The sequence below is a fragment of the Dipodomys ordii genome, unplaced genomic scaffold (genome assembly GCF_000151885.1).
Source record: "Dipodomys ordii isolate 6190 unplaced genomic scaffold, Dord_2.0 Scaffold138, whole genome shotgun sequence".
Taxonomy (NCBI): domain Eukaryota; kingdom Metazoa; phylum Chordata; class Mammalia; order Rodentia; family Heteromyidae; genus Dipodomys; species Dipodomys ordii.
In genome coordinates, this window is record NW_012267354.1 from 2338040 (window position 1) to 2361385 (window position 23346).

The following is a 23346-nucleotide window of genomic DNA, read 5'->3' on the forward strand; positions in this document are numbered from 1 at the left end:
CAGTATGGGATTCGATTTGGTCACTCAAAGACTTGTTAGGCTTCTAAAATCGAACTTTGCTCTTAGTAACAATTGGAGAGTTGGATGTTGTCGGTGTGGCTCGGCAGGAGGCTCATGGGACACGATCGGGGTGAGGCTTTAGGTGGAATTCATTCTAAGTCAAACCCCTCCTGATGAAACTTGCGATTATGTGAAATCGGGCTTTCACAATACAGGAAGTCCACCTAAGTGGGCGAGTGCAACGGGGGATGTAGCTCAGTGGTAGAGCGCATGCTTCGCATGTATGAGGCCCCGGGTTCGATCCCCGGCATCTCCAGCAGTGTTTTTTTCTCTTGCTTATTCAACTTTTTCCACAGCATCACTTCTTATTTCTTGTCTGTATGTTTATTTCTCTTCCGTTTGGTTTACTAGCCTCCCATCACATTTCCTGTGTTTGGGAACCTTCCCTGCTGTCTTTATTATGTTAAAAAGCAGTACAAAACCTAAGGGATAATTCAAGAGTGAATTCATCCTACCATGCATACATCCTGGAAGAAAGAACACAACAACATTTAAGATAATGAGTCATCCTCAACTAAATAAGACACTATTCCTGCTGTGCAGTGGGAAACAGTAAATGGAGTGGGGTTTTTGTTTGTTTGTTTCCTGCTAGTCGGGAGCTGGGTGGGAAAGGGGCTGGTATCATGCCTTTTTAGTATTGAGGTGGGATTTGGACATCAGTATTCAAGAATCTACCCCAGAACCATAACAAGAATTTCTTCATGTGCTATAATTATCTTATCTTTCTCAAGGTTTCTATGCAAAAGAACGGATCATATCCAGAGACAGAGTCTGAGACAATAGTAAAGGTTAAACAATAGCCTGTGGAATTGGAAGACAGCATTGGTTAGAAATTATAATATTGACAACTGGGCATGGTGGCACATGCCTGTAATCCAAACACTTGGGAAGTTGAGGCAGGAGCAGCCCTGTCTCAAAAATATTATAACACTACAAAAAACAAAACAAAGTTACTTAACAAGACAGAGTATTCAACTAATATTGTATTCTGTGCAATGAATAAAATGAATTTCTTGGCTTATGTGAGTCCCGCTTTGCTCTTGCATTCACTCTGGTTCATCTGAGTGCTGTGGAATATAGATAGCAAATGTGCTGTATTGCTTCTGTCCACATTAAAAAACACACTAAAATGACAACATACATGTCTTTTTCCAACATTGTTAAGAGGAAATCTAAATCTTTATTTAAAACATATTGTTCCTTATGTTCCTATATATCTACGCTAAGAGACTGAAACTCAATTGACCATTAGCATTAGGTTCTGAACTTTGGTGTATGTACAAACATAGAGTTCTTTAATTTTTCCTGAATACTTTTCATATTCAGTGGATAATACAAGAATGTAGCTGCTTTTTAAGGCTGAGGAACCTTGAAACTTTTGAACATTGTTGACCATTTGAACAAGAGGAGCATACTTTTGGATTGTGAACATCCAACACAAGGTGTCCATGCCTTCATCTGTATTTGTTCCATCCACATTGGTCTTTTTAAAGATGCAATATTTTGACTGTATCATTATTTTTTCCTAAAAGTCATTCTAAGTATTTGCATAAGGAAAGATACATTATTTTATTGTATTTTAAATTACTTTATTTTTATCTCTTATTTGAATACCATTTCTAATTTACATGATTTGGGGAGGAAAATTATGTAAATATCCAATTGAAATAATTACAAGGGTACTTTTTTTTCCTAAGAGGGTATTTTTTGAACACAGTGCCTTGTATTTTCTTTGCTTGCTTGGTAGGCTGGCATTCTACTACTTCAGCCACATCTCCAGCCCTAAGTATGAGTTTTTTAATCATGTTGCACATATTTGCTGTAGAGAGAGCCTTGGTTCTGTTAAGGTTAAGAACCATGTCTTTAACTACATTATGATTCAGGTATATTGCTGCCTAAGCAAAATTATGTTTTTGCAGACAAAGGAAGAAGGAGCAAAAGACTACTGGGTAATTAACCCAGTGGCTGTCCATAAGCTATTATACTTAGCAGCAAAGTCTACAAAATCTAGCCTCTTGACTCTTTATTTTTCAGACTTCAACTACAATTGCCTTTTAAAGTAATTCTTAACTGGACTAAGGCAATATCTTCCATAGAGCTTGTTGCCTTGGATGTTCCTTCTCTATGATTATGTGATTGGCTTCTTGTCATTCGGGTTCTTATATTAACCCACTTTACCTAATACCCCCCTTTTCCCCTCTCTCCCCCCCTTTTGCTCTCTCTCATTTCTTTGCCCTTCTTTTTTTAAGGGAGCAATCTTCAAGATATGACTGCACAATATGAACCTACTGATTTGGTCTAAACCTTGGTAGCAGCTTTTAGAAAAAGGCAAGAACATCTAGAACATGGAATGAGTATACTTCAAAGTAGACCCATCAAAAATCACTTTTCTGGGCCCTTTTATGGTCAGTGTTCTCAGTGCCTTTTTTGTTTTATTTTAGTTCACATGCTAGGAAGTTCAGGTGCTAGGAAGAGAACCCAGGTCATTACCTCTGCTAGGTAAGCCTTGTACCCCTGAGCATACCCCCCAGATTACAGTGCCTTTTCAAGTCCTGTTTTTGCTCTCCCAGATAAGGACTTTTGGTTATATTGTTCAATATATCAGATGTTTGTGTTAAAGTGAACCTGTCTCCCCTCCATTACCAAAGAATAGCCAACTGTCTAGAAGTAATCTATTAACAGGATTTTCAATGTACATTCCTCATATCTCTGGGATTTTATGGGCTCCTAATGAAGGAATATTTAATATGTTGCCTTTAAGATGTGAGACAACATTGGACCTATAGTTTTTAATATTTTGCTGTACCCAGAAATTTTTTTCAAGAAAAGTAGAAGTCAAATTGTGTTCTTAACACATGCACACACAGAAGGAAATTTTGGAGGTGATGGTCATGATTGATTTCACTGGTATAGGCCTATGGTCTAGTCCATCAAAATATATATTAGATATGTTCAGATAGGTTCATGTAATTATGGTGAATAGCAAGTTTGAAATTTATGGAGCTGCAGGTTGAAGATTTCAAAGTTAATGTATGTTTGGCATTAATTTATTAATTAATTGGCATGAATTGAGAGGCCAACTCATACTATGGAGGTTCATCTGCTTTATCCAAAGTCTGCTGATTTTCAATGTTAGCCACACCTAAAAAAAAAAACAACTTCACAGAAACACCTAGTTTGCTGTTTGACCAAGGTGAATATTATACATAAAATATAAAAAATATATATATTTTATATATATAATATTATACATAAAATATAAAAAATATATATTATATATATATAATATTATACATAAAAATATATAATATACATAAAATTGACTTTAACATCTTTGCATGTTAGAAACACCACCCCTGGATATCAGGTATTGATGCAGTCTTTATGCTCTTCTTGTTTTCAGTGTCTTAAATGTCATTGCTTTGTACATTTTTGTTTTTTTAAAAGACTTTATATCTGGGTTAGTGTTGATAACATATTTTTATGCATTTTCCATTTCTTGTTGTGGAATTGCGAGAATTCAAGGAAAATATCATGATTTCTCATATTGAAAATCTCCTGAGTAGCCACTGAAAATACTTTACTGCTACTCACTTCTGCAAACTTCTATTTCTTTTCACACCTTTCTTTTCCCTTTTAAAAGTATTGAAAATATTTGTTTATGCAAGGTATTATAGTGAACACTTGGGCTTGTTTTTATAACAGGAATCCCTGCTAGAGTTGGCAGTTTGTCTAACTTTCATCAATGTTGGTTAAAACTCAGGCAACACAGCTCAGGACTGACTCAGTTTCCTATGCTGTAAAAAACGCTCTGTCTGGGTTTTGCCTCTAAGGAAGGTCATGAAGCCAGGGGAAAGCCTGTAAAATTGTTTCTCATTGGAAACTACCTTGAAGCTCTGTTCCTGCTTGTCAAGACTGTTTTAAGAAGGAGGGAAGTGGAATTAGGTAGAATGATGGATGGGGTGAGGTTTTAGAAATGTCACAATGAATGACCTCTGTGTAATAAATGTGTGCTACAATGTGAGGTGATCACAATTCCTTGGTGACATATTCCTCTCTCTCTCTCTCTCTCTCTCTCTCTCTCAGAGAGGTGGAAATTGTAACACTTGTTTAATTTCAAAGAACTTCCAAGTGCTACAAAGGAGTAAAATTTTGTTTCATTTCATAAGGGTGGATTAGAAATATTGCTCCTTAGGTGGCGGGGATGTAGCTCAGTGGTAGAGCGCATGCTTAGCATGCATGAGGTCCCGGGTTCGATCCCCAGCATCTCCAGCCTTTTTGCATCTCTAAATCATCCCTGAACAGTATGCATTGACTTGCCTCCGGTATTGTGTCTTGCTGCCGCTATGTTTGTACCCCTCCTACCGAAAAATTTGATTCTCTGGCTTCAGAGCTTTTATATCGTGATCCATAAAGCAAAAAGGCCAATAAGGATTTGGGATTGTGTTCATGAAAAACCGACTTTATCTTTACAAGCGCCCACACAGAAGATTCTAGTGAACGCATTTGAGTCCTTTGCTCTTAGCTTTGATGCTGGGGTTTGGAATAGGGGATGGGCTTCGGGATGCACTTCCGTCTTCGGGTTCCCATTTTTAGACTCAAACAGAAATGAATTTTTACCGGAAACAAAATACACTGTTGCCCGGCCCGATGCTCTTCCAAACGCAGCGGTTCTTTGACATCAAACACAAAGAGATGAAACCGAAGCATTTCAACCGACAAGCCACCGACATGCGACATGCCGTATTCCTAAGTGCCTGCGTTTATCAGCAGCGCTCCCCAAAGAGGCTCACCTCCCTCCCTCCTTCTCCTCTGCTTCCTCCTCTTTCTCTCCCTCCCTCCCTCGCTTCTCTGTCTCCCTCTCTCCCTTTGTCTTGTCTCGGAGCTTCTTGTCACATTAGTAAATAAAAGGAGTTTAGAAAACAACTTTCCTGTGTTTGTTTGATTTTCTCCCAGTCATTGGCAGAACCTCTCTGGTTTGGGGAACATAATCAGGGAGGAAAGTACCAAATTCTTTAAAATAGCAGTAGCTGCCTACTATCTCTTATATCAAAATCTAACCTTTTGTTCTCTCAGCTGAAAGTGGACCCAGAGCTTGTACCAATTGATTGTCAAGAAAAGACAGAATTAAGGGTCTTAGCATAGGCTTGTGGGTGTGTAATGCGCTAATGATTACCTTTGGCTTTAGTTTAAATCATGGAACAGTCCTTATTCTTACTATTTATTATAGGCCTATGATAATGTAACTCTCGCCTAGCCTTAAAATTACTCAAATATTTTGAACTAAATTTAAAAAATAACAGTCATAGCACACCCCAATGAGGTAATAATCCATAGAGCTTTGCCTTGCCAGTTCCTGAACTTTTTTCTTTTTCTTTTTCTTTTATGCCAGTACTAGGGCTTGAACTTAGGGCCTCATTGTCTTTCTTTTTTTTTTTTTTTTTGGTCCGGTCGTGGGGCCTGAAGCATGGGCCTGGGCGCTGTCCCTCAGCTCTTCAGCTCAAGGCTAGCGCTCTACCACTTGAGCCACAGTGCCACTTCCGGCTTTTTTCTTTTTGCTTATGTGGTGCTGAGGAATTGAACCCAGGGCCTCATGCATTGCAAGGCAAGCGCTCTGCCACTGAGCCAACTTCCCAGCCCCCTCATTGTCTTTCTTAGCTTTTATGGTTCAAGACTGGTGCTGTAAGACTCTACATTCAGCTTTTTGGTGGTTAAATTAGATTAATTAGGTGCTTAGAGCCTCATGGACTGGCTTTGAAGCAGGATCTCAGATCTCAGCCCCTCCATAGCTAGGATTATAGGCTTAAACCACAAATCCTGGCGATTTTGGTGTGTTGTACCACCCACAGTTTAGGTGAGAACTCTTATGAGAGTACTTGTTCTTACTGATTATGGTAACCCAAACCCTATGTCTAATGCTAGCTCTAAATCGAATCTTAACCTAATAAATACCAAAATCTAACAACAAACCTAACCAAACCCTAAACCTGACTAATGCCTAATAATAAACTTAACCCTTATTCCTAATCAGTTCTTACCTTCTTTATAATGCTAACCTTAGCCTAATTCTTACCCTAAGTCTAAACCTAACCATACCTCACATGCTAAACCTAAACCCAAACCTAAACTTAATGTTCAAATACTAATTTTAAGCAAAGTCCTAACCCCAAATTTGCTCTATTCTTAATGCTAACTCTAATCTTAACCTCATCCTAAATCTAAATCTAACCCTAATCTACAACCTGAACCTCACCTCAAACCTAATCTAACCTTAACCCTAACTATAACATCTACTTCTAACAATAACCCAAAGGTTGATCAACCCCTATTTCTATGCTAACTCTAAACCCTAATTATAAACCTAAACTTGGAATAACCACAATCTTAATCTAACTCTAACCCTAAATCTAATGCTTTTTTCTTACCCCTTACTCTGTTCAATCCCATCCCTGTTCATAATGCTAACCCTTACTCTATTCCTACATCTCACCCTAACTCTAAACTGAATCCTAATATACGCTTAATCTCACCCCAAACCTAAACCTAATTCTAATGTATAATTCTAGGGTTAACCTTAACCTCATAACCTAATGTTAACCCCACCCCTAAATCCTAATTCCTAGCTGTAACACTAACCCTAAGCAATAGTCTAAATCTAACCCTAAAACTAACATAACCCCAACCCTGTCCCTAATGCAAAACATAACACCTCATGTGAAATTTAAACCTAACTTCTGACCCACATTAACCCTATTCCTAATGCTAACTCAATCCCTAAACTTAATTCAGACTCTAACCCTGATCCTAACACGAATCAGAAGGTTAACCCAATCTCCAAGCTAATCCTAAAACTAACAGCTAATTCTAACTTTACCTCTGACCACTGATCAACTATGTCATTTTATAATGCCGACCCTAACCTTAATCCTAATTCTCAACCTAATTCTACATCTAATTCTCAACCTAATTCTACATCTAAGCCTAATTTAAGTACAAATCTAAACCAAACCCTCACTCTTGTGTCTAATTCTAAGCCTACCTCTAACCCTTGATCTTGGTTATTGTGAATAGTGCAGCAATGACCATGGACGTTTGGGTGACCTTATATCCTGGCTCAAGATGCTCAGGGTAGATGCCAAGGAGTAGTATGGCTGGGTCCTGGGGAAGGTCTATGTTTAGGTTTTTGAGGAACCTCCGGATTGCCTTCCGGAGTGGTTTTACTAGTTTACATTCCCACCGCAGTGCAGTAGAGTTCCTTCCCCCCCACATTCCCAGCATTTATTCTTACCTTATTTTTAATGCTAATCCTAATCCTAATTCTCATTCTAAACATCAACCTAACCCTAACCCACACTCTTAAGACTAACACCAAACCTCACCTAACCCTAACTCCGATTATAACGCCCAAGCTTAACATTAACCCAAACCACTGATCGACTGTAACTCTATAAATAAACTAAACCAAATTTTAATTCTAAACCACACCGGAAGCCCAAGCAGGGCAAGCAGCCTCTCTTTTTACACGAGGTTGGGATCTGACAACTGTTTGGAGACGAAATGTTTAGGCGATTGTTTTTCAAAGCACGTGTGTGCTGGTTTCCAACAGCCAGGAATGCCCTTCATTTGATAAACGTTCTAATTGACCCCTTTTGCTAACCCTTAGATGCTTCTACATTACCTCAAGCAGATGGACCAGAAACTGGTTTACCATCCTCTCGCGTAGCAGCCCAATCTCCCTTCCGCGGATACCGCTCTTTCCCGTGGCTTGATCTGCCCTCCGGACACTCTGAGTATGCTTTTCAGGGTATTGTCTGAGTGTGGTTACGGGTTTTTTTGGGCAAGAAGGGTATGATTTTGTTTTTGTCCCATAACATCTGTCTAAAAAATACTCACATGACCTCAATTAGCAATACAGCATTTCACCTAATCAGATACAATCTGACCAGTAAGGAAAAAAAAGAGGCAGCCAGGTGGCTCTGTGGCTTAGTTGGCTAAAGCGCCTGTCTCGTAAACAGGAGATCCTGGGTTCGAATCCCAGCAGGGCCTTATGGGTGTTGCTTTTGCAATTTTAAAGCAAAGAAGCAGCAGGGCAGAGTGACGTTGATTAGTATCAGGCTTGGGCTGATCTTGTTTTCATGAAGCAACAATGGTAGGGTAATATTAAATCTTACGAGTAATGAGGTCCTCATTGATACTTTAGACTTGATTGAATGTGGTCTGATTTTTGTTTTTTGTTTTTGTTCTTTTTTGGTGCTGGATATTGAACCCAGACTCTCTCATGCTTACCTCTTAATCACTTAGCAATAACCCCAGCTAAGCTTTTGTTTAAAACCAAAGTTAACTGAGCCCCTTGGTCCTTGTAATCTAGCCAAATGTCCCATTCTCATTGATAGTTGACAAGAACAATTTCTCAACTTACTATTTCAGGGAATATCATTTTTTTCCTATGCTAATTAATGTCCACTGGTAGCAGTTTACAGAAAGGATTAAGGGGAGACAAGCTAAAAAAACAATTTATTGCCCTTTCCAAACATTTTTGTAAACTCTTTCCTTACTGGAAGACTGTTCTTCATCTACAATTTTTCCTAGTCACCTTCTTAGTTACAAGTAGCCAACCTGTTAGAAATTATACTAGTCCTACTATATACTACAATGTATTTACTACAGAAAAAATACTTATTTATTTGTAATTTGGAAACATTTATGATTCAGTTCAAAAAGGCTATTAAAATAAGGGGCTGAGGCAGAAATGAACCAATACATTATTTCAGTTTAACATTTTTGCCATCCCTCCCCATTTTCTATTTCTTCCAAAAAGTATGTAAATTGATAGTTGAAAGCAAGCTTTTTTTTTTTAATACTGACATTTATTTCTCAATAGAGGAACAAGACGACAAGATAGGATTTCGATATTTAAAGTTTAAATGGCTTAGAAGCATCAATAGCCTTATGAAGCCTTATGAAACTCAAGTATACATTTCTGGAGATTCAATCTTGAAGTGTGGACAATAAGAAAGTGGAGATGCTGGGGATCGAACCCAGGACCTCATACATGCAAAGCATGCGCTCTACCACTGAGCTACATCCCCACTGCCACAGTGGTACCGTGAATTGAAGGACTGTTCTTTGTAGTCATTTTACATCTGGTGTAAAAATGTGCTTTGTAGAGTCTGTAGTACAAGAAGTGAGTGAATTTTATAGATCTTGAATGTCAGAAAGATTTGTGCAAAAAATGCCAAGAAGACTTTAGATTCATATGAAACTGACAGGCACTGCTTAGAATCAATGCTTGCAAAATCGGCTTTTATTCTCAACAAGACAACAAACAAGCTTTCATACCACAAGCCATTTGGAAAGACTGACGTCAGAAAAAAAAAACTACAGATGCATACTGCAAACTTCTGGGAATTTCCCTAAAATATAGTAGAAAGTCTCAGTGCATACAGAAGTCATTCCAGCTGGATAAAGAGCCGAGGTAGATTCGTGTTACAGGGTATACCTTGTCTCAGGTTCTGAACTTGGAATTATTGATAGTCAAGATATGTTTAACTCTCAGCCTGATATAAGGAGAAAAAACATGATTCAGTAGGTTGAGTATATTGTATCCCATGATAAGAGATACAAAAGAGTCTAAGTTATAATAATTTAGGAAACATTTTAACATAAGATGGTGGATCTCAACTTGTGGATGTGAAAGGATGCTCAAATCCATTAGCAACTGTATAATTAAGTAACAGTGAAATATTAAGTTCCACAATTGAAACTGGCAGAAATAGAAATTTGTGCAATGTCACAGCAAAAAAAAAAAATCAACAAGATAAAAAGCAACCTGTGGAATGGGATAAGACATTTGCAAATCAATACTGACATAGTACCAAATTTATCTAATCACATCTTATCCTTGATGGGAAATCTATGTATCTATCTCCACATAGAGAGCATTGGCCGTCATTCGTGCAAATGATAATCTATTTATTTTAACCTTACATATGATATCTCTGTTCTCTTCCCAGTTTTCAGTTAATGTGTATGTGTGTGTGTGAGAGAGAGAGAGAGAGAGAGAATGAGAGAGAGAGAGATATTTAGATAGCTCTTTGTTCAATATTGTGGCAGTAATTCAGGTCTTGATTGGGGGAGGGGGTTACCTTTTATGCCATGCAAGTGACCTTAGATTCAACTGAAATAGAAAAAAAAATACAATACTGATATCCCTAACCCTAACCCAACAGATGAAAATTACCCATTTAGTGGAAATGCCAAGGACTGAAACCAGAGCCTTATGCATGTAAAGCACTTGGTCTACCACTGAGTCCATCTCCACATAAAGTATACAGGCCCCACGTCTGCTTTCAAGGTTACCCTAGCTGTTCCTGTGTCTATGGGGAATTCTAATGAAGTCCTACCACATATTTGTATGTGTTCAGGTGGGAATATTTTTATAGCAACTTTCGCTATACTCAGTGATTTTTTTGTTGCCTATCCTTGAAGGAGTAGAGTAGCAAGGTAAATGTGAATATAGGGAGAGGGAGTATGTTCTCTACTCTTTTTTTTTTAATCACATTTAGTTCATATAAATACTTGAAAACAAATAGATCTGTCTTCCCTTTCTGTATTCTTTGCATAATTTACTGAAGTGGCTAATAAATGACTGTAGATATCACAGAAGGAAAATAAAGTTTAAAATATGAAAGGGGTTAATAAATAGCCAAACATTTCTACCCACTGAAAGGATTACCTATTTTTAGGATTAAGTCAATGATTTGCAACTATCATTAAAATGAATCTCATCTGTAAAACAAGGTAATTTATAACTTGATACCAACTTTTGATAGCAATTTAATTTCTATATTAAAAAATTGCAAAATTTCAACTAGAAAAACAAAGTACTTAGACACCAGTTTGCACTTTAAAAATTAAACCAGCTTTAACAAACAATGACTACTCATCAATTTATATTAGTAGTGAGGTCCAGAATCTATCTTCCATTAAGCATTTCGATGTTTCTGTATCATTCAGATGAGGAGTGCTTCTAGTGGGAATTAGTGTACAGTCTGTCCTTGAAGAAGACAACACCAGACAGGTAATACTGAATGTGACAAAACCAGTGGGATACATTAAGATATTTCTCCTTTTCTTGAACTGTCAGGTCAACTATAAAGCGATGAAGTCCATAATACAATAGTATATCTGCTAAGGTAAAGTTATTTCCTGTAATGTAGACTTGTGGATATCTTCTTTATTGGAATGTCCGTCCACACGAGTGACTGTATTCTAACCACTGCTGAACGACTGCTTTTTCTTCTGCAGTACTCCACAGCAAATGTTCTTTGTTGGCTTGCTTGACTAGGTGAGTGGCTATAGTGGTCAATCCTGTTAGACTTGGACCATTGTTTGTTTGAAGAACTGGAATCTGCCGTTGTATTTATTCTCCTTACTTATCTGGCGCTGTATTTATTCTCCTTACTCAGCCCCAGGGACTTCTCCAACAGCTTCAATTCCATGGCCGCTGCCAACTTCCCTGTTCTCTATTCTTATACTCAATACAAGACAGACAATTAAAAAGAAAGAAAACATAACATTAACAACAATAAAAGTAGAATATTATTCCTTTGGTCACTAAAATGTGTGTGATGAGCAGTATCAGTTGGGTGTCCTGTAATTCAATTCAGTTTTGATTCTATTTACCTGGTGTTAACATTTATATGCTTATTTTTTATCACTTTTTTAAATTTTATTTTATTTTATTTGTGAACATACTGTACAGAGGAGTTACAATTACATGGCAGGATAATGCGTACATTTCTTACCAAGCATTGCAGCCTCCTCCTTTGTTTACCCTTCACATCCCTTCCCAGCCTCCCCCTCCCCCACAATCCCAATCCTTCTCCTTCCCCCCCTTCCCCCCACTCCCCGCACCGACGTTGTAAAGCTCGTTTTGGACATGACAACTTGTACTTCTCATTGTTGCAACAGGTCCACCTGTATCCTTAAACAACTGGTTTTTCCCCATCTCCTCCACAAGTTATACTGACATCAAATATAGTGAAAGCAGGGGTTATACTGTGGGGGAGGGACATACAAAGCAACACACTTTTTTTTTTTTGAGGAGGTTCTGTAGTTCAAACTCAGGACCTTGAGCGATGTCAGCAGATGCTTTATCTCTTGATCCAAGCCTCCATTCCACAGCTTCCCCTTTCTTGTGTGCCTATGACAGGCAGCATTTTATTGTTCACAGTAATAATGGGGCCCAATGGGGTTCATGTCCATATACAGTGATTCAAGAGTGTAAAGTAAGAGGTGACAAACTGAGAAGGAAGAAATCCACAAGGTACTTTTCTGCTATTACACCACCCCCCCCCCCAGCCCCAATTCTTTGCTCCAAAAGCTTTTGGGGACAAAGGAGGGGAGTTTGCAGCACTGAGGATTTTTCTTTCCCTTTTACTTTTTTTTAGCTTTCATAATTCCCGTAGTTTGGAACAAGCAGAAACCAGGCTCGATAATTATCAAAAGAAACTGATTACACCCAGGAGTGGAGGTGCTGGGGATCGAACCCAGGGCCTCGTGCATGCTAAGCACGCGCTCTACCACTGAGCTACACCCCCCGATGCTTCTATGGACTATTGGTTTCCTTCTGTGCCATGTAAATTAGTATTTTTTTTTGAAGACTAACCAAATTCCAGGCGAAATAATGCCCGAGATGCTGGGCACCATCTCCCTAGGAACAAAGACTTTCAAATATTCTCTGTATCCCCAAGCCAAATATGTATAGTAAACATCCTCCCCCGCACCCAGCCTCCTTTGGCAACTCATTTTGTGTCTTTATTCTGGTGCTGCTGTGTGGGAACCAGCTGAGAGTGTAGTTTTGCATACATCGCCTGGAAATTATCTTCTCCCCACCCCCACCCCCTTTCCATCAGTAAAAGAGTGCTTTCTACCGATGAGTTACTATTTAGTATTAATTTATCAGCTCCATAAGCCATGGTTTCTCCCATACAGCGTAAATATCCACAAAAGAAACAGCACAATAACGATGTGGAGGTGCTGGGGATCGAACCCAGGGCCTCATGCATGCTAAGCATGCGCTCTACCACTGAGCTACACCCCCTGCCGGCTCTCTTTCAGGTTCTTATGTAATAGGATAACACAGGTATCTGCCTCCGTTTCTAGAATAAAATGGGAGTATCTGTTCTGGACCAGAGCTCTGCGAAGCACTGCTAGGATTTTTAGAATAACGCTTGGGCCCTCCGAGGGTTCCTTCCAGCAAACTTCTCGGGCAGCAGTTGCCTTCCACCGCCAAGCGATGCCAGGGCGGCTATTCTCTTAAATCGACAACTTGCCTCCTTTCAGAAAGCTGAAATCCCGGGGGATTGTTCTCATCAGGGGCATCGTTTTCCCGAATGCGGAAGGCAGGGACCGACCCGAGGGAGCCCAGGCTCTGGGGGAACACGGGTCAGCGGATCGCCGTCGAAGTCCTGTGTTCATCCCCGTGCTTCACGAGTATCTTCACGGTGGGTACTTGGGCGCACTGCCTTTTACATTTCATACTTGCCAAGCAACCGAATCACGCTGTCATTGAAAAGTGATGTTTGCTGTGAAATGTACTTGAATGTGTGCGCTGCTGGGTGTGGTTGTGAGGACTAGATCCGGATTAAACCAGAAAAAGGATGATTATCCCAAAAGAAACTGCAGGAAGAATAAAACGATTTTGGGACAGTTTCCGTGTGACGAGGTGGCCGAGTGGTTAAGGCGATGGACTGCTAATCCATTGTGCTCTGCACGCGTGGGTTCGAATCCCATCCTCGTCGGTGCGGGAGAGTTTTCTTTAATCCTTTCAGTGAGGATCCTTGCTTATCTCTGCCTCCCTGCCTCTCATCTCTGTTGTGTTGTACCTCAATTTTCAGTACTGAGCAGCAGACCCATTCTCATGTTTGTAAATGAAGGCAGCTGAATAATGTAGAATTTCCCCATGGACTCTGCAGGCTTTTTGAGGAAGTAATTGAAAAATGAATTCCGGACTGCAGAAAAGCACTGCTGGATATACTTAATTTTACAGGTTGTTTTCCAACCTACTGTTAACCACACATCATTTTTCAACATCCTCGCTAACTTAAAGATTCCTCCACTAACAAAATACTTAATTACTGTGGCTTGAGGAGTTCTAGCTTTGAAAAGGAGTGTGCTTTTCTACTTCAAGACAGTTGGAAAAATACACCCCATACTCCATTCCTAATTAGATCTTAGTCTTCTGATCTCCATTTGTTGGGACTTCATGGGAGAGGGGAACACATATTTCTTTTCCTTTAAGTTTTTAACTTATGTTATTGCAAAAGAATAAAAAACCATACAACAAAATCTTACACCCACGGGCAAGTAATTATTAATTTCCTCTGGAATGCCATTAAGAATATATGACTATACATTACATAAAATAAATATTTCTATTCCTGTGTGTGCATGTGTGTGTGTGCAAGTGTAAATATGCCAGTTCTATTCCTTGAGTGTTGTTCTTGAACTTTTTTGCTCAAGTGTAGCACTCTACCATTGGAGCCACAGCTTTTGGCGTTTTGGTAGTTAATTGGAATTAAGAGTCTCCCAGACTTTCCTACCCTGATTGACTTCCAACTGCAATCTTCAGATCTCAGCCTCCTGAGTAGCTAGGACTATAGGTGTGAGACCCCAGCACCTGGCTCAGTATTTCTATTCTTCTCTCATAAAGGAATAGTAAAACTGATAACATATTATGCATATTGGTCTTCATCTTGCTCTTTTTCTCTAACTAATATATCTTTCCAAATCATCACAAAAAGTGATTTCTTACTCTTTACCAAAGATGCATGGTATTCAAATGCACAGGTTATTGCATATTTTTAACCAGTTCTGGGCTGGACAGTTTGTGTTTTCTTCCTGTTTTACTGTTAAAAGCTATGCTGTAATAAATAACGAGCATGCACATCATTTTGAATGTGTAGCAATAGTCTATGCCTTAATCAATTGCATTATCATCTTCAGTAATATGTTTTTGAATCTGTGATCTAATGAAGTATTAGATCTTTATGGACCTGGGGCTTGAGCTCTGGGCCTGGTGCCATCCCTGATCCTCTTTGTGCTCAAGGCTAGTGCTCTACCACTTGAGCCACAGCATCATTTCTGGGTTTTTGAGTAGTGGAGATAAGAGTCTCACAGAGTTTCCTGCCCAGGCTGGCTTTGAACTGCAGCTCTCAGATCTCAGCCTCCTGAATAGCCAAGATTACAGGTGTGAGCCACCAGTGCCTGGCTTATTATATTTATTTTAAAGCCCTGGCTCGAGTATCTATATGTTATAGACAATCATCTAGAATTCACCTTATTTCTATAAACATCCAGCCCTTGAAAGCTATTCCTGCTTTCAATCTTCCCAGAACTTCCTTGCTGTTATCTTGGATTGTAATTACTTTCTTATTTATTAATTTAGCAGCCCTGAAGGCTTGAACTCAAGTGTCTCAAGCTTGCTAGGAATTTGGTGTACCACATGAACCATGCCGCAGCTCTCAGATACTTATTTATTTCGTCAGTGGTGGGGCTTGAACTCCAGTCCTGGATACAGTCCTTGAATTCTTTTGCTCTACCACTTTGATCCACAGTGCCACTTCCAATTTTCTGGTGGTAAAAGTCTCAGCCACTTTCCTGCCCAGGCTGGCTTTGAACCCTGATCCTCAGATCTTAGCCTCTGAGTAGCTAGAATTGCAGGCCTGATATATATATATTTAAATTTCATTTTATGCTTTTTTATCCTTGATGTGCTGGAGAGTTTAGGACTTATTACTCCTGTCTATTTAAAACTTTGTTCTCTTTAACCAATAATTCTCCATTTTATCCCACCCCCACAACAACCACCAAGCTTCTGGTACCTATCATTCTACTCATTACTTTGATGAATTCACTTTTTCCATATATAATCCTTTAGTACTTCATTCTATGCCCAGATGATTTTACTCAGAATAATATTCCCCAGGTTTGTCTTCATTGTTTTAAAGAACAAAATTTCCATCCTTTTTACGGCTGAATAATATTCTATTATGTAACTATACCACATTTTCTTCATCCATTCATCCTTCAGTGGATATTCAGGTTGATTCTTAGTTAAGGCATCAGTGTACATGGAAATGCAGATATCTCTTTGTTGATTTTAATTCCTTTGGATATATATTCAGAAGTAATGTTGTTGGATCATATAGTTCTATTTTTAAGCTTTTTTCAGTCTTATAATTTTCTATAATAGTTAAATCAAGTTACATTTCCACGGTGATATACAAGAGTTTCTTTCCCTCCACATCCTTGCCAACATTGTCTTTTATCTTTTCCATAAAAGTCATTCTTAAAAGGCATTAGGTTACTCACGGTGATTTTAATTTGCATTTCTCAGATGATTCCTGAAGCTGATTACGTTTTCATGTACCTGTTGGCTCTTTGGATGTCTTCATTTGAGAAATATCTGTTCTAGGTCCAGAGCACTTCTAAATGAGGTTGTTCATTTTCTTGCTGTTGCTTGCTCGAATTCTTCACATACTTGTATACTAACTTTATATTAAACGTACAATGTATTAATTTATTTTTTCTAGTACTGTAACTAAATACCTAAGGTGCGATAACTTATAGATAAGAGAGTTATTTAGTTTACAGTTTTGGAAGCTGAAAATCCAAATGGGACAGGCTCTGGTGAAGGTCCTTCTGGCTGTGTTACCTCATGGTAGATGGCATCATGGTAGCAGTGTGGGCAAAATTCCTTTGAACTCATGTGGTATCCTGAAAAGCAAAAGAGACAGTCTGAGACAGAGGTTCTAGGAGAACAACATTCAATCCCTCCTGAGGGACATGGTCATTATAAACAAGAACTTCTTTCTTAAATCAATCACCTCCAGTATCGCCACACTAGGTACCAAGCTTCCATATTCATTAAATTCTCTCAGTGGTTGAAGACTGGTCTTTCCTTCTGTTATATTATTTCATAATGTCAATGTCAATGTTGATGGGTTGGAAACCAGTTTTGTCACCACCCCTCCCCATCCTCCTCCCAGCGATAGGCAAAGAACAGCTGGGGGTTCTCCGGATTCTACACAGGGAGAATACTTTGGATTTGATTTCATCACAGTAGCATCAACAAAGTGGAAGACAGGATCACATATGTTAAGACAAGCAATAAATAGCACAAAGGAAGAAGTCGTTTCCCTTGCAATTCAATTAGCACAATTACAGACTAATAAAAACTGGAAGTTCAATCAAGCACTCATAAAGGGAATCTGCAAAATCTGTTTTTACAAGTTTTAAGCTAATTGGCTACAGCATCTCTTTGTAACCAGTTTTAATTCGTAATAGGTGCTAATGAGTTCTTGTTCTAATGAATTCTTGGACTCGGTGAGAGGACTCCACTTGCTTTTCTGTTATATAGAGAAAAATCAAATATCCGGTAAGGAATAAGTCTGAAAATAGATCAGTGAGTTGAAAGATTCTGATGACATAGAAATGGTTATTTGTGTAAAACACAGATACTTGTTCTTTTCCCGACTTTAGTCCTTTTCTTTTGGGGGAAATGTACACCCCCTCCTCCCGTTTTCCTCTCCTGCTTTGTGAATGTCCTTTTAGATTCGATCAGCAATTTCTACAAGTCCTTCCTTGTGCACACACTGAGGGTTCTGGGGTACACTTCCTGTCCCTGAGCCTCACCTCCAGGGACCTGTTTCCCGGCTGCTGCGGATGAACTGGTTTGGCAGTTTCTGAAGGAGGAGCGGTCAGTGGCGCTGGAGGCGGATGACACGCGGGGGGATTCCCGAGGAATCGGCAAAGACGAGACCGTTCCACCCTACCGCTCCTCTCTCCACAACACGTGGCAGTGTGGCTTTTAGGGCCACACGATGCTTGCGGGGCTGACCCGGGGCTTGGGGCACCGGGGACCCGCACGCTCCGAGGCTGCCGGCTTTGGAGGACCGTTTCCAGATCCACGTTGCAGTGGTGGAAACGAAAATGCAAAGGTTGGGGTTGCATTGTCTCGGCACGATGGAGTCTGGAAGAGGGGTCTGAGCCGGGAGGTGAGGTCCTCGGCAAATGGGGCACAGACTAGTACGCGATCGGGGTAATTTGGTGCCCTTCGGAAGGTCTTACTTGTTGCTCTTGGATAGAGAAGGAGCGCCAAATACCACGTGCTCACTGTCGTCTTGGAGAGCAGAGGAACGAGTTTTTCTGCACTTAGAATGTCAACCCAGAAGTTATAAAAGGTTCTCCAGTGAAAGGTCCCACCGAGATTCGAACTCGGATTGCTGGATTCAAAGTCCAGAGTGCTAACCATTACACCATGGGACCGACAATAAAAGGAAGGATAGTCTTGGTTAAATATATCCTTGATAATGAACAATCCAAAAGATGAGATAGGCTAAAGCTTTGTTGCACAAGAGGTAACGGGCATTACGATGAATTGATTGTGACCCTCTCACTTCTGTTAGGAGGGCAAACTAGCTTTGAGAAGGGGGTGGAAGAGCTAGATGTTGTGAGGTCTGCAATTTATGCAACTTTATGCCCACCTTAAGAAAAATAATGGACCTTAGAAACCTAATATTAGTTATGGGTTATCTGAGGATAAAACTGGACTAGAGGGAGCTGGTCTAATTTCCATCATAAAAGCATATTTTTTTAACCAACTTTACAGAAACATGTTCTTAAGGCCATTGAAAAGGGTCCTACGAAGACGGGATTTTTAGACTGATGATAAAAATCATTCTTGGATACAGTTTAGCAATATCTATTAAAACAATTTCTATATAATCAATTTTCTCCTAAAATTGTAAAAAAAATAAAAAAACACCAAATCGTTTTGGGGTTGGAGGCATGGCTCAGGTGGTAGAGGGCCAGCCAACAAGCAAATGCATCAGATACCAAGTTTAAGTCCCAGTCTCCAACAGCAACAACAAATTTCCCAGATTATATATTATGGTACCTGAGACATGCAAGGGAGAAAGACAACAAAATCCCTGACCATAAACAATGGGAACTGGATGACTTTCTTATTATTTCTTTGTGTTTCCTGTAAGGTCGTGACACCAAAGATTTACTGTCTTATCCTTATTTCTTCATTTTTATTCTCCTCTCCCTACCCCCTTTCCTTTTTCCTTTTGCTTTTGTAACCTTCCCTGTCAGGCAAGTTTTGGTTTATCAGTTTATCCTGCTACCTATAAGCTATATAAGCAGAATTTCTCTGCCTGCTTTTCTAACTTACATCAATAAGACAAAAACCCAAGCCTATAAACTATACTGTATGGCACGGATGGAGCCAATACTCATGTTTACATTGTAATTCTATAATCACTCTCTACTTTCCCACTCTTTCCCCCAACCTGGGAAACTACTACTTAACACTGTTGCTTACTCTTGACCTCAGCCCATATAGACTAGAACATGGGCTGGAAATTTCTCATAATCAATCTCAATAAGTACTCAAATGCCAAGGGTTAATATGGTTATTCTTATCCTAGTAATGACACTTTCAGTCAATTCAGAGTTTATTCTTTCCCAATAGATTTTACTTTTACTATGTTTGATGGCTTGCTTGAATTCTCTTGCTGCCCCGACCTTCCTTTAACAATCCAATTGGAGAGTATGACCCAAAGAGAGAATGGGGAAGCAGAGCCACTCAGTAATAAGTTCTTGGCACCTGTTATTTTTTGAGCACTCTTTAGAAGGTGCAGGGCAGAATGAGGTGGGGAGGAAAATGAGGATGCAAGGATTTCCTGTGGGAGGCTTTTCATGCTTCCAGATTTCTGACTGAAGCCAATGTTCACAACTCTTCCCTCTTCAACAGTGTGGTTAAATGCCTTCTCTCCAGTCCTTCCCAGTCTGCAACACCTTCAAATACTTTTCCTGAGAATGCACACTGCTAGAAGAATCATGAGCTACACAGGAAATGTCTGATAAACTCCACAGCAATGTGTGGAGCTCTGAAAAATCCATCCAGATTTTATTTGTTCGTTCTCTGGGGACACTTTCCCATAATTGTGGCGGAAGTGGCTGCTCCTACTCAAGAGGAAAGCTCCTTCTTACTGGGTCTTGGTTTTCACACCAGGCATTGGAGACTAGACCTTACTGGATTAGACCTTAAGAGTCGTTTTCCCAACTCTGCTTTACAGTGATGGTTAATGGAGAGAAGGGCTCGAAATTAACAAGAAGGGATGGAAATTAACAAGGAAAAGGGAGGGAGGCAAAGGAGCGTTGGGATGTCCTTGGAGATTTGTTTTAGATGCAGACACTCATTCCAGGAAAACCCAGAGTAGCCTCAGAGTGTGGTACTCCTCACCAGCATGAGAGATCACTTGTTTTACTCCTGAGTTAATGGTCTGTAAGCTCCAGACAATTTGCCTCCCCGATTCTACCAGTACTGCACAAGTTCCCAGAAACACGGAGACGCCTAGCACCACCACGATTCCTGGAGCGGACCGGAAGTGAGCGAGCCTCCGGCCCTGCAAGGACTTCCTGGTGCGCGTGTGTGGAGCCCGCCCCCGCCCGGAAGTGTTTCTCCTGCGCACTGGTCCACGTTTGGCGGTCTGCGCGCTGGGCTGGAGGCTGTGGCCCAGGGAAGGGGATTCTGTGCTTGGTGGGAACAGATCAAAGCCCACCTCCGCTGGTCGGCCCTGGGGTGAGAGGAGTTCAAACTCCAACCTACAGTCTCAACCACAAAAAAAAAAAAAAAAGTTTTAAAGAAACAATATAAGCCGCAAGGAACCAAGCCATGTTCTTTAGCATATGTCCAATAGTTACAATTCCTCTGACGAGTCCTAAAGACAGTTACTATTGCAATCTTTGAACTTAAAAGGTGAGTTTCTTGCTCATCTTAGCAAAGACACCAACTCAAACAGTTCGAGTCCATCGTGATGAGACACAGCTTTATCTGTTAGGGAGCTTTCTATTGCTGTGACTAGCTTAGCTTTGAGGGGGAAAGACTTGTTTTGGCTCTTGGTTTCAAGGTTTTTAGTACATTGTCAATTGTCCTCGTTGTTTTGAGCCTATGGCCAGGGAACAGGAGAGGGATCACCGGGTAGAGCAAAGCTGTTCACCCCACGGAAGAGAAAGGGAGGCATGGGCCAGAGTTGTGATATCAATTAAGGGCATACCTCCAATGACTTGAATTTTTCTGCTAGGTCTCCACTTACTAATGATTGGCTCCATAAACTCTCAGTAGGGTCATAGGTTAGGGACCACACCTTTAGCATATGCTAAAGAGGATATTTAAGACCCACGCTATTCAATATTACTTTAACCTCAACTGGTAAATGCCTGTGGTACTTACAAGTTGTATAGTATTATTTTCTAATCTTCCTTCTCTTCACAATTAAGAATGACTTATCTTTTACAAAACTACACACTTCAAAAGCCTCAAAAACAAAATTTCCAACAGATAGACATTAAAGACACTGAAGAAAATAGAGGGCTGGGGAAGGGATCCACCTTGAGTTTTGCAGATAACTGGCTGGCACTCCTGGGAGATTATTATCAGAAATATTTGCTGAAACTTCCAGCAGTAAGTTACCCCACCTCATTCCACACGTCAGGCTTTATCTACCATTGGACTCCTGCTGGATGATGAAATGTTAACAGAATGGATGATAATGCTGAATAAAAATGAAAAGACAGTCCTTGGCTTGCCAAAAGTTTTTTGGGTTCCAATCAGGATCACTTGAACGTTTTCTGCTTTTGAACAGGTGTACCTTGTGAAACCTTAGTCTGTTCCTAATTCTGAGAATTGTCTTCTTTTGTCTTAGCTGAGTTGAATATGGAGTCATGTAATTTTGGGGGACCCTAAGAATGGAGGGAAGATTGTAAAATGAAAATAATACTTTAGATAAATGATACTTTAGAGAAACAGCAGTTTCCCTAAGTTAACATAAAAAAGATAAAAGATAAGATTCTGTAAACAGCCATGTTCAAGGGAAACGCTGGAGGTTGAAGGTAGGGTGAGTGTAGCCCCCAGCAGGTGGCTCACACAGCTGTACATGTATTTCTGGTCCCAAAGACCAGAACTGGTGGTTCAGAACTCAAAAGGTGTGATTGTCCTGCAGGATATTACGGGACTCAGAAAGCATCAGGAGCTACAAAGTTGTCTGCGGGTGGAAGATGATGAGAGCAGAAATCCTGAGGAACAAGAAAGAAGGTATTTAAAGAGGATCTTGGTGGCCCTTTTCTAATTTCCACAGAAAAGGAGCTGACATTTTAAGCATCTCAATGTCTGGTATTTTTCAATGGATAAACAGTTGGCTAGGGCTTTCCACATGAATAATACACAATAAAAAAAAACCCAAATGACTTTAAATGTATACAATTAGCTTACAGTAAATGAGTTTAAATATATTAAAATTTCGATGAATATGGTGGTCATCAGAAATTAAATAAAAGTAGTTTTGTGAAACTTCCAGTCAGCTTGGCTCCATGGCTTAGTTGGTTAAAGCGCCTGTCTTGTAAACAGGAGATCCTGGGTTCGAATCCCAGTGGGGCCTCTTTCTGATGGTTGTTTTTTAAGAAACATTCCTTTAGTCTTGCGATCTGGTGCAGAATGTAAAAACTTGGTTCCGTTATCGATCTCCCGGCTCCTTCTATTTCCGCCCCATTACACCCGGACAATATCGCCAGAACTGACTTGAAAGATTCACAAACTTCTTCCCATTGAAAAACGTAGAGAACAAAAAGGCAAGTTAACTTGTTAAAGTTTTTCCGGGAGAGTGCAGGGCGGGGGGAGTCTGCCTTTTTTGATACCCTTTGGATCCCCATGGCACCTCACGCTCCTTCCACAAGTTCCAGAGACAGAGAATGCAGCCTGCCAAAGACTTTTCTAAACTCTGCGACCCATACTTAAGAAGGGAACACTTACTACTATTTTTGAGATTTTTCTGGGATTTTGTGACTCAAGCTGCCTTTCAATTAACTAAGAAGCAGGGTGATTTAGAGTGCACACTCTGACTCTATATCTCTGTCTCTTTCAGCTGTTTGTTAAATTAATAAATTAGCACATGAATGAATCTATGCTTCCAGTTTCTGTATTTCCTGCCTTTAGGGTTCAAAGCCTCCTCTGGCCCTTCCTTCCCCCTGCTCATCCGGCCTTCCTTCTCTCTCTCCCTCCTTCCTTTCCTTTCCTCTCCCTCCCTCCATTCCTTCCTTTCTCTCTCCCTCTAGATTGTGAACAATAGGAATTTCTCCTATGTTGTAAAATGACCTGTAAAATATGTGTCTATTGATGTCTACTGACATACATTTTAAACCTAAAGGTAACATCTC

The 23346-nt window shown here is 40.0% G+C and overlaps 9 non-coding genes and 1 pseudogene across 9 annotated transcripts; 5 read left to right on the forward strand and 5 right to left on the reverse strand.

Annotated features, from left to right (window-relative positions):
- The first annotated feature begins 244 nt into the window (after positions 1-244).
- Positions 245-316, forward strand: Trnaa-cgc. Its single transcript has one exon. It is a non-coding gene; the product is annotated as a tRNA-Ala (tRNA).
- A 3944-nt stretch (positions 317-4260) lies between these two features.
- Positions 4261-4332, forward strand: Trnaa-agc. The gene has a single exon. It is a non-coding gene; the product is annotated as a tRNA-Ala (tRNA).
- Positions 4333-8032: 3700 nt separating this feature from the next.
- Positions 8033-8106, forward strand: Trnat-cgu. The gene has a single exon. It is a non-coding gene; the product is annotated as a tRNA-Thr (tRNA).
- A 971-nt stretch (positions 8107-9077) lies between these two features.
- On the reverse strand, positions 9078-9149 carry Trnaa-ugc. Its single transcript has one exon. It is a non-coding gene; the product is annotated as a tRNA-Ala (tRNA).
- A 1940-nt stretch (positions 9150-11089) lies between these two features.
- Positions 11090-13040, reverse strand: LOC105996923 (annotated as a pseudogene).
- On the reverse strand, positions 12591-12662 carry Trnaa-agc. The gene has a single exon. It is a non-coding gene; the product is annotated as a tRNA-Ala (tRNA).
- Positions 13041-13093: 53 nt separating the features above from the next.
- Trnaa-agc lies at positions 13094-13165 on the reverse strand. Its single transcript has one exon. It is a non-coding gene; the product is annotated as a tRNA-Ala (tRNA).
- Positions 13166-13783: 618 nt separating this feature from the next.
- Positions 13784-13865, forward strand: Trnas-gcu. The gene has a single exon. It is a non-coding gene; the product is annotated as a tRNA-Ser (tRNA).
- A 4456-nt stretch (positions 13866-18321) lies between these two features.
- Positions 18322-18393, reverse strand: Trnaq-uug. The gene has a single exon. It is a non-coding gene; the product is annotated as a tRNA-Gln (tRNA).
- A 4104-nt stretch (positions 18394-22497) lies between these two features.
- On the forward strand, positions 22498-22571 carry Trnat-ugu. Its single transcript has one exon. It is a non-coding gene; the product is annotated as a tRNA-Thr (tRNA).
- Positions 22572-23346: the final 775 nt, after the last annotated feature.